The 14268-nt window shown below is 55.9% G+C and overlaps 1 protein-coding gene across 9 annotated transcripts in view; it reads left to right on the top strand.

Moving 5' to 3' along the window:
* The first annotated feature begins 10080 nt into the window (after positions 1–10080).
* LOC119956020 (serine-rich coiled-coil domain-containing protein 2-like) overlaps positions 10081–14268 on the top strand; it is a 643754-nt gene continuing 639566 nt past the window's right edge. For 6 of the 9 annotated variants that reach the window (XM_038782737.1, XM_038782731.1, XM_038782738.1 and 3 more), the window contains exon 1: positions 10081–10211. The gene's annotated coding sequence lies outside the window, so the exon portion shown is untranslated. The remainder of the gene's footprint in view (positions 10212–14268) is intronic. The other 3 variants (XM_038782735.1, XM_038782733.1, XM_038782739.1) reach the window with 2 other exon arrangements.

Below are 14268 nucleotides of genomic sequence, written 5' to 3' on the forward strand. Positions count from 1 at the left end.
TAAACAGGCCCCAATTTTATTCCGATCCCGGATCAGACCCCAACAGTGATTCAGGCACTGGACATAAACCACAATATTTTATTTAAATTTTGCAAGACTGTGAGGAAAGGGTACCTCGTTCCAGGAGAGATTTCACAAATAAATAGGGATTATGCTGCATCAAAACAATCCTTATTACTTACACGGTATTAAAATATCTTTAACATCACACAAGAACATAGCTTACAATTATCCTTTACAGTAAGAAGTCTTACAACACCAGGTTAAAGTCCAACAGGTTTGTTTCAAACACGAGCTTTCGGAACGCAGCTCCTTCCTCAGGTGAATGGCGACATACCTCTGGAACATACCTCGCCTTCACCTGAGGAAGGAGCGCAAATGCCTGGAATGCAGGCATTTGCAGGTAATCAAATCATTACAGATCCAGGGAGAGGGATAATCACAGGTTAAAGAGGTGTGAATTGTCTCAAGCCAGAACAGTTGGTAGGATTTTCACCTCAACTCAGTGCCCCTGATCCTCAAATAAAGGCCCCGAGTTTTGGACTCTCCACCATCTGGAACATTCTTTCTGAATCTACCCTGTTAGAATTTTGTCAGTTTCTATGAGATTCCCTCTCACTCTTCTAAACTCCAATGAATATAATCCTAACCGATTTAGTCTCTCCTCATATGACAGCCCTGCCACCCCAGGAATCAGCCTGGGAAACCTTCGCTGTACTCCCTCCATAGCAAGAACATCCTTCCTCAGATAAGGACACCAAAACTGCTCACATCTTCTACATGTGGCCTCACCAATGCCCTGTATAGTTATACTGAGGATATCAGTGTTTGGTACCCTGTGATAACAATACTGTCAAAGGCACTCCACTGGTATCTGGATGCAGAAACAGGGCCTGGATTCTCCGGTCGCCAACGCTGAAATTGTGTTCGGCGATCGGCCGGCGAATCCAAATTTCCGAACAAATTGGGGGGGGGGGCGCTGCTCCACCCCGACCGGCTGGGCTCCCAACGGCGTGCGTCGTGTGCGGTCCCAGCCTGTCGGGAACTCAGCATGGCGGCTTTGGAATCAGTCCAGTGCGGCCACAGTCGGGGGAGGGCTAACCCGCAGGCAAGGGGGGACATTATTCGGGGCTGGGGGCACTGTGGGGGATGGTCCGGAGGGTGGGAGCCAGCCTGTTTCGCGGGCTGGGTCCTCGAGCGGCCTCCGCCATGAAGCACAATGCGGTCGCTGCTGGCCACCGCCATCCGGATGCGCGGCACGGGTCCGGCAGTTCTCCGGGGCGTATCGGCAGCTAGAACCGGGTGCACTACGCTGCTGGCATGCTAGCCTCCCAGCCAAACGGGGAATTGGTGGCCATTTTGCACCATTATTTCTGGCATAAAACGCTATAGTTCCCACGATGGCGTGGAACCAAAGCCCCAGAATCAGAGAATCCAGCCTTGGGTATGTGAGGGGTTATATTATCATCATGAGGTACTGGGCGGCCCAAGGTGAAGAGGATAAGAAGGTGTGAGGAGCTGCTCGATGATGGAGAAAAGCCTGGAAAAACTGTGCAGGAATGCTGAGGGATAGCTGGGGAAGCAATGAGGGAGCAAGGCATGGAGTACTCAGGAAGAGGGCGAGAGTCGTGAGACACAGCAGAGAGGAGACGATTCTGGTGAGGGGACATTTATCCTCATTCAATAACACCCACCCTCTTTCTCTCAAACCTTCCCGACATCTTCAAAAACCATGGAATGGTTACAGAATTTCATTAATGCAGTGATGGTGATTTGAAATCAACTGCCTCAAGGGGCAGTGGAAGTGGGTCAACAGTAACCTGAAATAGGGAATCAGATAAATAATTGTACAGGAGCTATTTAAAGAGTTTGGAAATAAATGGGGCTGATTGTATAATTCTTTCAAAGTGCTGGCAGAGGCTCTCAGGGCCGAGTGGCCTCCTCTTTTGTGTAGTAAGGTTCTATGATTCTGTAACCTGGCTCGTGTACGAAGGATCTCAATATTCCTAAATCCAGAGACAGTAAGGTTAGTCTTTGCCATTGCCTGGGATGACATTGTTTGCTCTGTGATTATGTTAATATGGGCAGTGCTGTCACTGGGAAGCATTTTCCTATGTTCTCCAGCAGAGGGCAGCAGAGCAGAGCTTCTGATTGGCTGTTCCGGGGAGGTTTGCATACGTGCAGTGCGGTCAGCGTAAGTTGAAGGTGTACCTGCGCAACTGACGCGAGGAGTTCGAGTGAAGGCAAGCATCCAGCAGAGTGCAGCAGAGCAGAGCTTCTGATTGGCTGTTCCAGGGAAGTTTGCATACGTGCACTGCGGTCAGCGTAACTTGAAGGTGGTTTGTGAAGGGGCTGTTCTCGAGTGACAGCTTTACCCGAGACACTACTTACGTAGTGTCTCCCTTCTCTAACCAAAAAAAAAGTTCTGTCCATCGGATTGCTAAACTAACAAGTTTCTAAAAAATTGTTTTCGTTTTCAGTAGTTGGGAAGTTGTTCAGTGGGAATGGAGGTTAGGGCTGTTGAATGTTCCTCCTGCAGAATGTGGGAGGAAAGGGTCACCTCGAGTGACCCTGCTGACTACATCTGCGGGAAGTGCACCCAACTCCAGTTCCTCGAGAACCGCGTTATGGATCTGGAGCTGGAGCTGGATGAACTTCGGATCATTCGGGAGGCGGAGGGGGTTATTGAGAGGAGTTATCGGGAGGTAGTCACACCTCAGGTAAAAGAAGAAGGTAGATGGGTTACCGTCAGGGGAACGAGAGGGAACCGGCAGGCAGTGCAGGGATCCCCTGTGATCGTTCCCCTTGCACATCCTCCCCGTGTGTGCGTGGGTTTCCTCAGGGTGCTCCGGTTTCCTCCCACAGTCCAAAGATGTGCAGGTTAGGTGGTTTGGCCATGATAAATTGCCCTTAGTGTCCAAAATTGCCCTTAGTGTTGGGTGGGGTTACTGGGTTATGGGGATAGGGTGGAGGTGTTAACCTTGGGTAGGGTGCTCTTTCCAGGAGCCGGTGCAGACTCGATGGGCCGACTGGCCTCCTTCTATGATACCGTTTTGGATACTGTTGGGGGGGGACGACTTACCAGGGGTAAGCAATGGGGCACAAGTCTCTGGCACAGAGTCTGTCCCTGTTGCTCAGAAGGGAAGGGAGAAGAGGAACAGAGCACTTGTCATTGGGGACTCCATAGTTAGAGGAACAGACAGGAGGTTCTGTGGGAACGAAAGAGACTCATGGTTGGTGTGTTGCCTTCCAGGTGCCAGGGTTCGTGATGTCTCTGATCGTGTTTTTGGGATCCTTAAGGGGTAGGGGGAGCAGCCCCACGTCGTGGTCCACATAGGTACCAACGACATAGGTAGGAAGAGAGATGGGGATTTGAGACAGAAATTCAGGGAGCTAGGGTAGAAGCTGAGAGCTAGAACAAACAGAGTTGTTATCTCTGGGTTGTTACCCATGCCACGTGCTAGCGAAGTGAGAAGTAAGGAGAGAGAGGAGTTGAACATGTGGCTACAGGGATGGTGCAGGAGGGAGGGTTTTGGTTTCCCTGGATAATTGGGGCTCATTCTGGGGTAGGTGGGACCTCTACAAACAGGATGGTCTTCACCTGAACCAGAGGGGTACCAATATCCTGGGGGGGGGAGATTTGCTAGTGCTCTTCGGGGGGGTTTAAACTAATTCAGCAGGGGGATGGGAGCCTAAATTGTAGTCCCAGTATACAGGATGTTGAGAGTAGTGAGGTCAGGGATAGGGTTAAAAGTTCAAAAGAGGGCACTGGCAAGCAAGATGCTGGTTTGAAGTGTGTCTACTTCAACGCCAGGAGCATCCGGAATAAGGTGGGTGAGCTTGCAGCATGGGTTGGTACCTGGGATCTCGATGTTGTGGCGATTTCGGAGACATGGGTAGAACAGGGACAGGAATGGTTGTTGCAGGTTCCAGGATTTAGATGTTTCTGTAAGAACAGAGAAGATGGTAAAAGAGGGGGGTGTGGCATTGTTAATCAAGGAAAGTATTACGGCGGCAAAAAGGACGTTTGTGGACTCGTCTACTGAGGCAGTATGGGCCGAGGTTAGGAACAGGAGAGGAGAGGTCACCCTGTTAGGAGTTGTCTATAGACCTCCGAATAGTTCCAGAGATAGAATAGAGGAAAGGATAGCAAAGATGATTCTCGACAGGAGCGAGAGTAACAGGGTAGTTGTTATGGGGGACTTTAACTTTCCAAATATTGACTGGAAATACTATAGTTCGAGTATTATAGATGGGTCAGTTTTTGTGCAGTGTGTGCAGGAGGGTTTTCTGACACAGTATGTAGACAGGCCAACAAGGGGTGATGCCACATTGGATTTGGTACTGGGTAATGAACCCGGCCAGGTGTTAGATTTAGATGTAGGTGAGCACTTTGGTGATAGTGATCACAATTCGGTTATGTTTACTTTAGCGATGGGCAGGGATAGGTATATATACTGCAAGGCAAGAATTATAGCTGGGGAAAAGGCAATTATGATGCTATTCGGCAAGATTTAGGATGTATAGGATGGGGAAGGAAACTGCAGGGGATGGGTACAATCGAAATGTGGAGCTTTTTCAAGGAACAGCTACTGTGTTTCCTTGATAGGTATGTACCTGTCAGGCAGGGAGGAAGTTGTCGAGCAAGGGAACCGTGGTTTACTAAGGAAGTTGAAGCACTTGTCAAGAGGAAGAAGAAGGCTTATGTTAGGATGAGACATGAAGGCTCAGTTAGGGCACTTGAGAGTTACAAGTTAGCCAGGAAGGACCTAAAGGGAAAGTTAAGAAGAGCGAGGAGAGGACACGAAAAGTCGTTGGCGGATAGGATCAAGGAAAACCCTAAGGCTTTCTATAGGTATATCAGGAACAAAAGAATGACTAGAGTAATATTAGGGCCAATCAAGGATAGTAGTGGAAAGTTGTGTGTGGAATCAGAGGAGATAGGGGAATCGTTAAATGGATATTTTTCATCAGTGTTTACACTGGAGAAAGACAATGTTGTCGAGGAGAATACTCAGGTACAGTCGACCAGGCTAGATGGGATTGAGGTTCACAAGGAGGAGGTGTTAGCAATTTTGGAAAGTGTAAAAATAGGTAAGTCCGCTGGGCCAGATGGGATTTATCCTAGGATTCTCTGGGAAGCCAGGGAGGAGATTGCAGAGCCTTTGTCCTTGATCTTTATGTCGTCTTTGTCGACAGGAATAGTGCCGGAAGACTGGAGGATAGCAAATGTTGTCCCCTTGTTAAAGAAGGGGAGTAGAGCCAACCCTGGTAATTATAGACCTGTGAGCCTTACTTCGGTTGTGGGTAAAATATTGGAAAAGGTTATAAGAGATAGGGTTTATAATCATCTTGAAAAGAACAAGTTGATTAGCGATACTCAACACGGTTTTGTGAAGGGTAGGTCATGCCTCACAAACCTTATTGAGTTTTTTGAGAAGGTGACCAAACAGGTGGATCAGGGTAAAGCTGTTGATGTGGTGTATATGGATTTCAGTAAGGCGTTTGATAAGGTTCCCCACGGTAGGCTATTGCAGAAAATACAGCAGTATGGGATTGAAGGTGATTTAGCGGTTTGGATCAGTAATTGACAGAGGGTGGTGGTTGATGGCAAATGTTCATCCTGGAGTTCAGTTACTAGTGGTGCCACAAGGATCTGTTTTGGGGCCGTTGCTGTTTGTCATTTTTATAAATGACCTGGAGGAGGGCGTAGAAGGATGGGTGAGTAAATTTGCAGATGACATGAAGGTCGGTGGAGTTGTGGATAGTGCTGAAGGATGTTATAGGTTACAGTGGGACATAGATAAGCTGCAGAGCTGGGCTGAGAGGTGGCAGATGGAGTTTAATGCGGAAAAGTGTGAGGTGGTTCACTTTGGAAGAAGTAACAGGAATGCAGAGTACTGGGCTAATGGCAAGATTCTTGGTAGTGTAGATGAACAGAGAGATTTCGCATCCAGGTACATAAATCCCTGAAAGTTGCCACCCAGGTTAATAGGGCTGTTAAGAAGGCATATGGTGTGCTAGCCTTTATCAGTAGGGGGATTGAGTTTTGGAGCCACAAGATCATGCTGCAGCTGTACAAAACTCTGGTGCGGCCGCACCTGGAGAACTGCGTGCAGTTCTGGTCACCACATTATAGGAAGGATGTTGTTCTTGAAAATACAGAAAAATGTGTCATTTGAAACATGGAAGTCTGGCAATATCTGGTTTGAGAGGTTACAGGGAAAGATCCCACAAAAGGGTAATAGCAGCTGCAAAGAGCAGGGTTGTAAAATGCAGATTCTTGCTCACAAACAGGCTTAGCAAACACACAGGTTTCATGTGGTAAGCTAAAACAATGGCTCACACCTTCATGGAATGTAACTATCTCAGGAAGCATCTGAAAAAGCATGGATGAGAGTTTCAATTGCATTAAGTGACGAATGTTTAAAACAGGCAAGTCTTTCAAGTCATAACCAAGTTAAATTTTAGCATACAGCTAAAAGCAAAGTTTCACACCTTAATTGAAATAAACTCTCTTAGTAAACAGCTGGAAAGGATGGAAGATGCCCAGTCGAATTTGGTGTCAATTTTAAAGTGTAAAATTCTACGAACATCAAGACAATTAAAAGAAAATTGGAGACGACCTGTCTACGAGAAACATCATTTAAGTCAAAATCAAAGGCAAAGTTATGAGCTGGGGACAATTGGAAAATTAAACGATTCAAAATCACAGAAATAAAAGTTAACTATTGAAACCAAAGCATTTTTTAATCAGATCTGAGAGGAGACGATATGCCCAAAATGAATAATTAGTTGTAGTAAGATGTTTACATCAAAGATACTTTTAAACTATCAAAGTGAAACAAGCCTATTTACAATAAAGTCGTTAAAACTTAATAACTCTTCGAAAGAGAATATAAACCCAGGGAGCAGCAGCAACAAGGGCAGAGGAAAACAGCAACAGGAGAGAAGGGGAGGAGAACTCAGAGAGAGAGAGAGCTCGGTCATGGGAAAGACAAGGCAAGCAGCCGAGTTTAAACAGTTATACATCTAAGGAAGACTAGAATTTAAACAGAAGTCAGAGTCAGCTTAGAGCTAGCTAGCAGAGCCAGCTCTCACAGCTCAGTGCATGGGAAGAACAGGACACAGCAACCGAGTTCACCAGCGAATACAACTCAAGAAGACCAGATTTTAAGAAGATCGATTGTCAAGGTGGGCCTGAAGGTTTCTACAACCAACCAGCAGCATCCAGAAGCAAGATCTTTTTACCTTTCTGTAAAGAAAGTGTTTGCAGCTTTTAAAAGAAAAAATTATAATAATAAAATAACTTAACTTAACCTGAAAAAGTGGTTATTAGCTTACTTCACTTCCTTAATAACGCAGGACACAGGACATCAATGCTATTAAGGGGTAAGTAGGTAAAATTCTTCGGTGAAGGTATGGGTTATACCGGGGGATAACTTGAAAAGATAGTTTGACCTGAATAGCACCCACAGAAGCCTGCATTGGAGTCAGGGAGTGAGAATCCCTGTTCACCATTTAGAATATCGACCTTTTTTTGGTATAGGGGGAATTCTAAGAATAGTGGTGAGTTTTAACTTCAATGTGGAAGCTTTGGAAAAGGTTCCGAGGAGATTTACTAGGATGTTGCCTGGTATGGAGGGAAGGTCTTATGAGGAAAGGTTCAGGGACTTGAAGTTGTTTTCGTTAGAGAGGAGAAGGCTGAGAGGTGACTTAATAGAGACATATAAGATAGTCAGAGGGTTAGGCGGGGTGGACAGTGAGAGTCTTTTTCCTCAGATGGCGATGACTAACACGAGGGGACATAGCTTTAAATTGAGGGGTGGTAGATATAGGACAGATGTCAGAGGCAGTTTATTTACTCAGAGAGTAGTAGAGGTGTGGAACGCCCTGCCTGCAACAGTAGTAGACTCGCCAACTTTAAGGGTATTTAAGTGGTCACTGGATAGACATATGGATGAAAATGGAATAGTGTAGGTCAGATAGGTTCAGATGGTTTCACGGGTCGGCGCAACATCGAGGGCCGAAGGGCCCGTACTGCGCTGTAATGTTCTATGTTCTCTGTTCTGACATAATATGATCATTTCATCATTTGTTTCGTGAAAATATAATGGGGCATATGGTTTGTAATTTCACAATAACTTTCAGATTGGTGGTCAGCTATTCCTCTTAATGACTAAAGCAACTGATCCTTGCAGATGATCGAAGAGACAGTGATTATTGCGCACGGTAGCCCAGTGGTTAGCATCGTTGCTTCACAGCACCAGGGTCTCGGGTACTTGGGTCACTGTCTGCGCAGAGTCTGCACTTTCTCCCTGTGTCTGCGTGGGTTTCCTCCACAAGTCCCGAAAGACGTGCTGTTAGGTAATTTGGACATTCTGAATTTGTGTGGCGACGAGGGGATTTTCATTGTAACTTCATTGCAATGTTAATGTAAGCCGACTTGTGACAATAATGATGATTATTATTACTATATTGCGAGGGAATAAACAACCTGTCCATTTCACCATCTGAGGACATGTCAACATTAGCTAATAAAGAGATTTTGGGAAGTGCAGTTGTTATTATTATGTTGAAACATAGCACCAATGTGTACACAGCAAGCTGCCACAAAGAGCAAGACAAAAGCATGTCATTTTTATGACACCACAATATAAAAATTCAGGGCAGGTAGGATGGTATGATTTCCAATATCATTGTTGTCATCAAATATGAATGTGCAAAAAGTATCCAGTTCTTAAAACTGAAGCCCCATTTCCAAAATGTTTACTGCTTTATTTACAATCAAAAACATACATTGTAATTATTACAATATAACACACAAAAGGAAAGCAAACACATTAACTTTATTTAGATTTTTAACAACAACAGAAAAGCGCTAGAGGTTAAAGAAGGTCAGAACGGTAGCACTGTCATTGACACTGACCAAGCTTGCTGTCACATCACTGGGAATGTTTCAAATATGTGTCCAGCAACAGAAATAATAACAAAAAGCAAATACTTCAAATCATAGCAAAATAATGCCGATGTTTGGAAATCTGAAATAAAACAGTGCGCTGGAAATACTCAATATGAAAAGTCACAATGAATGAAACATTTAACTTTGTTTCATAGATGCTGCCAGAGCTGGGGAGTATTTCCAGCATTTTGTGTTTAGATAACAAATTGCAATTGCCGGAAACCAGGAACAAAAGCAGCAAACACATCACCATTCCCAGCTGGACCCACCCCATTGACACTCAGTCCCAGACACACCCCAGTCCCACCCACTGACACCCAGTCCCACTGACACCCAGTCCCACCCACTGACACCCAGTCCCACCCAGTCCCAGTGACACCCCCACCCAGCCCCACCCACTCACACCCAGTCCCACTCACACCCAGTCCCACCCAGTGACACCCAGTCCCAGTGACACCCCACCCAGTCCCACCCACTCACACCCAGTCCCACTCACACCCAGTCCCACCCAGTGACACCCAGTCCCAGTGACACCCCCACCCAGCCCCACCCACTCACACCCAGTCCCACTCACACCCAGTCCCACCCACTGACACCCAGTCCCACTGACACCCAGTCCCACCCACTGACACCCAGTCCCACCCAGTCCCAGTGACACCCCCACCCAGCCCCACCCACTCACACCCAGTCCCACTCACACCCAGTCCCACCCAGTGACACCCCCACCCAGCCCCACCCACTCACACCCAGTCCCACCCAGTGACACCCAGTCCCAGTGACACCCCCACCCAGTCCCAGTGACACCCCACCCAGTCCCACTGACACTCAGTCACACTGACACCCAGTCTCACTGACACCCAGCCCTAGTGACACCCCACCCAGTCCCAGTGACACCCAGTCCCGCTCACAGTGTACTTCTGAAGAGTGGACCGGCGGGGGGCGGGGGGATCCGACTGGGGGGGCGGGGCTCGAGGGGGGACTCGCGAGGAGGGGGAGGGGCTCTGGAGGCCGGGGGAGGGGCTCCGGCGGCGGGGGAGGGGCTCCGGCGGCGGGGGAGGGGCTCCGGCGGCGGGGGAGGGGCTGAGGACAAGTGGAGCATGCGCGCTGTTGTCCTATGACGTCACTGCCAGCTGTGAGCGGAGCGCGAGACGCAACGGAAAAAACCGGAATAAAGCCGGAGTGAAGGCGGGGAGAGGCCGGCACCGACCGGGAGCCTCTCACCATGGCAACCATCAGTCCCGGGACACAGGTACCGCCCCCCAACTCATCCCTCCCTCCCTCCCCCCCCAAACTCATCCCTCCCTCCCTCCCCCCCAACTCCCTCCCCCCAACTCCCTCCCCCCCAACTCCTCCCCCCCAACTCATCCCCAACTCCCTCCCCCCCCAACTCCCTCCCCCCCCAACTCCCTCCCCCCCAACTCCCTCCCCCCCAACTCCCTCCCCCCCAACTCCCTCCCCCCCCCCCCCAAACTCCCTCCCCCCCCCCAACTCCCTCCCCCCCCCCAACTCCCTCCCCCCCCCCCAACTCCCTCCCCCCCCCCCAACTCCCTCCCCCCCCCAACTCCCTCCCCCCCCCAACTCCTCCCCCCCCCCAACTCCCTCCCCCCCCCCAACTCCCTCCCCCCCCCCAACTCCCTCCCCCCCCCCAACTCCCTCCCCCCCCCAACTCCCTCCCCCCCCCCACTCCCTCCCCCCCCCCCCAACTCCCTCCCCCCCCCCCCAACTCCCTCCCCCCCCCCAACTCTCCCTCCCCCCCCACCAGACTCCCTCCCCCCCACCAACTCCCTCCCCCCCCAACAACTCCCTCCCCCCCCCACCAACTCCCTCCCCCCCCACCAACTCCTCCCCCCCCCCACCAACTCCCTCCCCCCCCCCACCAACTCCCTCCCCCCCCCACCAACTCCCTCCCCCCCCCACCAACTCCCTCCCCCCCCCCACCAACTCCCTCCCCCCCCCCACCAACTCCCTCCCCCCCCACCAACTCCCTCCCCCCCCCCCACCAACTCCCTCCCCCCACCCCCCCCCACCAACTCCCTCCCCCCCCCACCAACTCCCTCCCCCCCCCCACCAACTCCCTCCCCCCCCCCACCAACTCCCTCCCCCCCCCCACCAACTCCCTCCCCCCCCCCACCAACTCCCTCCCCCCCCCCACCAACTCCCTCCCCCCCCCCACCAACTCCCTCCCCCCCCCCCACCAACTCCCTCCCCCCCCCCACCAACTCCCCCCCCCCCCCACCAACTCCCTCCCCCCCCCCACCAACTCCCTCCCCCCCCCCACCAACTCCCTCCCCCCCCCCACCAACTCCCTCCCCCCCCCACCAACTCCCTCCCCCCCCCCACCAAACTCCCTCCCCCCCCCCCACCAACTCCCTCCCCCCCCCCCACCAACTCCCTCCCCCCCCCCACCAACTCCCTCCCCCCCCCCACCAACTCCCTCCCCCCCCCCCACCAACTCCCTCCCCCCCCCACCAACTCCCTCCCCCCCCCCACCAACTCCCTCCCCCCCCCCACCAACTCCCTCCCCCCCCCACCAACTCCCTCCCCCCCCCCCACCAACTCCCTCCCCCCCCCCCACCAACTCCCTCCCCCCCCCCCACCAACTCCCTCCCCCCCCCCCACCAACTCCCTCCCCCCCCCCACCAACTCCCTCCCCCCCCCCCACCAACTCCCTCCCCCCCCCCACCAACTCCCTCCCCCCCCCCCACCAACTCCCTCCCCCCCCCACCAACTCCCTCCCCCCCCCCCACCAACTCCCTCCCCCCCCCCACCAACTCCCTCCCCCCCCCCCCCAACTCCCTCCCCCCCCCCACCAACTCCCTCCCCCCCCCCACCACTGCCCTCCCCCCCCCCACCAACTCCCTCCCCCCCCCCCACCAACTCCCTCCCCCCCCCCCACCAACTCCCTCCCCCCCCCCACCAACTCCCTCCCCCCCCCCCACCAACTCCCTCCCCCCCCCCACCAACTCCCTCCCCCCCCCCCACCAACTCCCTCCCCCCCCCCCACCAACTCCCTCCCCCCCCCCCACCAACTCCCTCCCCCCCCCCACCAACTCCCTCCCCCCCCCACCAACTCCCTCCCCCCCCCCACCAACTCCCTCCCCCCCCCCACCAACTCCCTCCCCCCCCCCCACCAACTCCCCTCCCCCCCCCCCACCAACTCCCCCCCCCCCCCCCACCAACTCCCTCCCCCCCCACCACGCCCTCCCCCCCCCCACCAACTCCCTCCCCCCCCCCCACCAACTCCCTCCCCCCCCCCCACCAACTCCCTCCCCCCCCCACCAACTCCCTCCCCCCCCCCACCAACTCCCTCCCCCCCCCCACCAACTCCCTCCCCCCCCCACCAACTCCCTCCCCCCCCCCACCAACTCCCTCCCCCCCCCCCACCAACTCCCTCCCCCCCCCCCCACCAACTCCCTCCCCCCCCCCACCAACTCCCCCCCCCCCCCCCACCAACTCCCTCCCCCCCCCCCCCCCACCAACTCCCTCCCCCCCCCCACCAACTCCCTCTCCCCCCCCCACCAACTCCCTCCCCCCCCCCCACCAACTCCCTCCCCCCCCCACCACCACTCCCTCCCCCCCCCCCCACCCTCCCTCCCCCCCCCCCCACCAACTCCCTCCCCCCCCCCCACCAACTCCCTCTCCCCCCCCCCCACCAACTCCCTCCCCCCCCCCACTACTCCCTCCCCCCCCCCACCACTCCCTCCCCCCCCCACCACTCCCTCCCCCCCCCACCCACTCCCTCCCCCCCCCCCACCAACTCCCTCCCCCCCCCCACCAACTCCCTCCCCCCCCCCACCAACTCCCTCTCCCCCCCCCCACCAACTCCCTCTCCCCCCCCACCACTCCCTCCCCCCCCACCAACTCCCTCTCCCCCCCCCCACCAACTCCCTCCCCCCCCCCCCACCACTCCCCTCTCCCCCCCCCCCCCCCACTCCCTCTCCCCCCCCCCACTACTCCCTCTCCCCCCCCCCACCAACTCCCTCTCCCCCCCCCCCACCAACTCCCTCTCCCCCCCCCCACCACTCCCTCTCCCCCCCCCCACCTCCTCTCCCCCCCCCCACCACCTCTCTCCCCCCCCCCCCACCAACTCCCTCTCCCCCCCCCCCCACCAACTCCCTCTCCCCCCCCCCCACCACTCCCTCTCCCCCCCCCCACCAACTCCCTCTCCCCCCCCCCAACCTTCCTCTCCCCCCCCCCCACTACTCCCTCTCCCCCCCCCCAACTCCTCCTCCCGCCCCCACACTCCCTCCCCCCCCCCCAACTCCTCCCCCCCCCCCCACCAACTCCTCCCCCCCCCCAACTCCCTCCCCCCCCCAACTCCCTCCCCCCCCCCCACCCCCCCCCCCCCCCACTCCCTCCCCCCCCCCAACTCCCTCCCCCCCCCCCCCCCAACTCTCCCCTCCCCCCCCCCCCCAACTCCCTCCCCCCCCCCCCCCCCCCTCCCCTCCCCCCCCCCCCCAACTCCCTCTCCCCCCCCCCCAACTCCCTCCCCCCCCCCCCCCCCAACTCCCTCCCCCCCCCCCCAACTCCCTCCCCCCCCCCCCCACTCCCTCCCCCCCCCCAACTCCTCTCCCCCCCCCACCCTCTCCCTCCCCCCCCCCCCCCAACTCCCTCCCCCCCCACTCCCTCTCCCCCCCCCACTCCCTCCCCCCCCCCCCCAACTCCCTCTCCCCCCCCCCACTCCCTCTCCCCCCCCCCAACTCCCTCCCCCCCCCCCCCACCATCCCTCCCCCCCCCCCCAACTCCCTCCCCCCCCCCCCACCTCCCTCCCCCCCCCCAACTCCCTCCCCCCCCCCCAACTCCCTCCCCCCCCCCAACCCTCTCCCCCCCCCCCCCCCCTCCCCTCCCCCCCCCCAACTCCCTCTCCCCCCCCCAACTCCCTCCCCCCCCCCCAACTCCCTCCCCCCCCCCCAACTCCCTCCCCCCCCCACTCCCTCTCCCCCCCCCAACTCCCTCCCCCCCCCCAACTCCCTCCCCCCCCCCCCCCCACTCCCTCCCCCCCCCCCCCATCCCCCCCCCCCACCCCCCACCCTCCCCCCCCCCCCCCACTCCTCCCCCCCCCCCCAACTCCCTCCCCCCCCCCCAACCCCATCTCCTCCCCCCCCCAACTCCCTCCCCCCCCCCCCCCCACCTCCCTCCCTCCCCCCCCCCCACTCCCCTCCCCCCCCCCACTCCCATCTCCCCCCCCCCCCCCACTCCTCCCCCCCCAACTCCCATCTCCTCCCCCCCCAACTCCCATCTCCCCCCCCCCAACTCCCATCTCCTCCCCCCCCCCACTCCCATCTCCTCCCCCCCCCAACTCCCAT

Source organism: Scyliorhinus canicula, chromosome 22 (genome assembly GCF_902713615.1).
Source record: "Scyliorhinus canicula chromosome 22, sScyCan1.1, whole genome shotgun sequence".
NCBI lineage: Eukaryota > Metazoa > Chordata > Chondrichthyes > Carcharhiniformes > Scyliorhinidae > Scyliorhinus > Scyliorhinus canicula.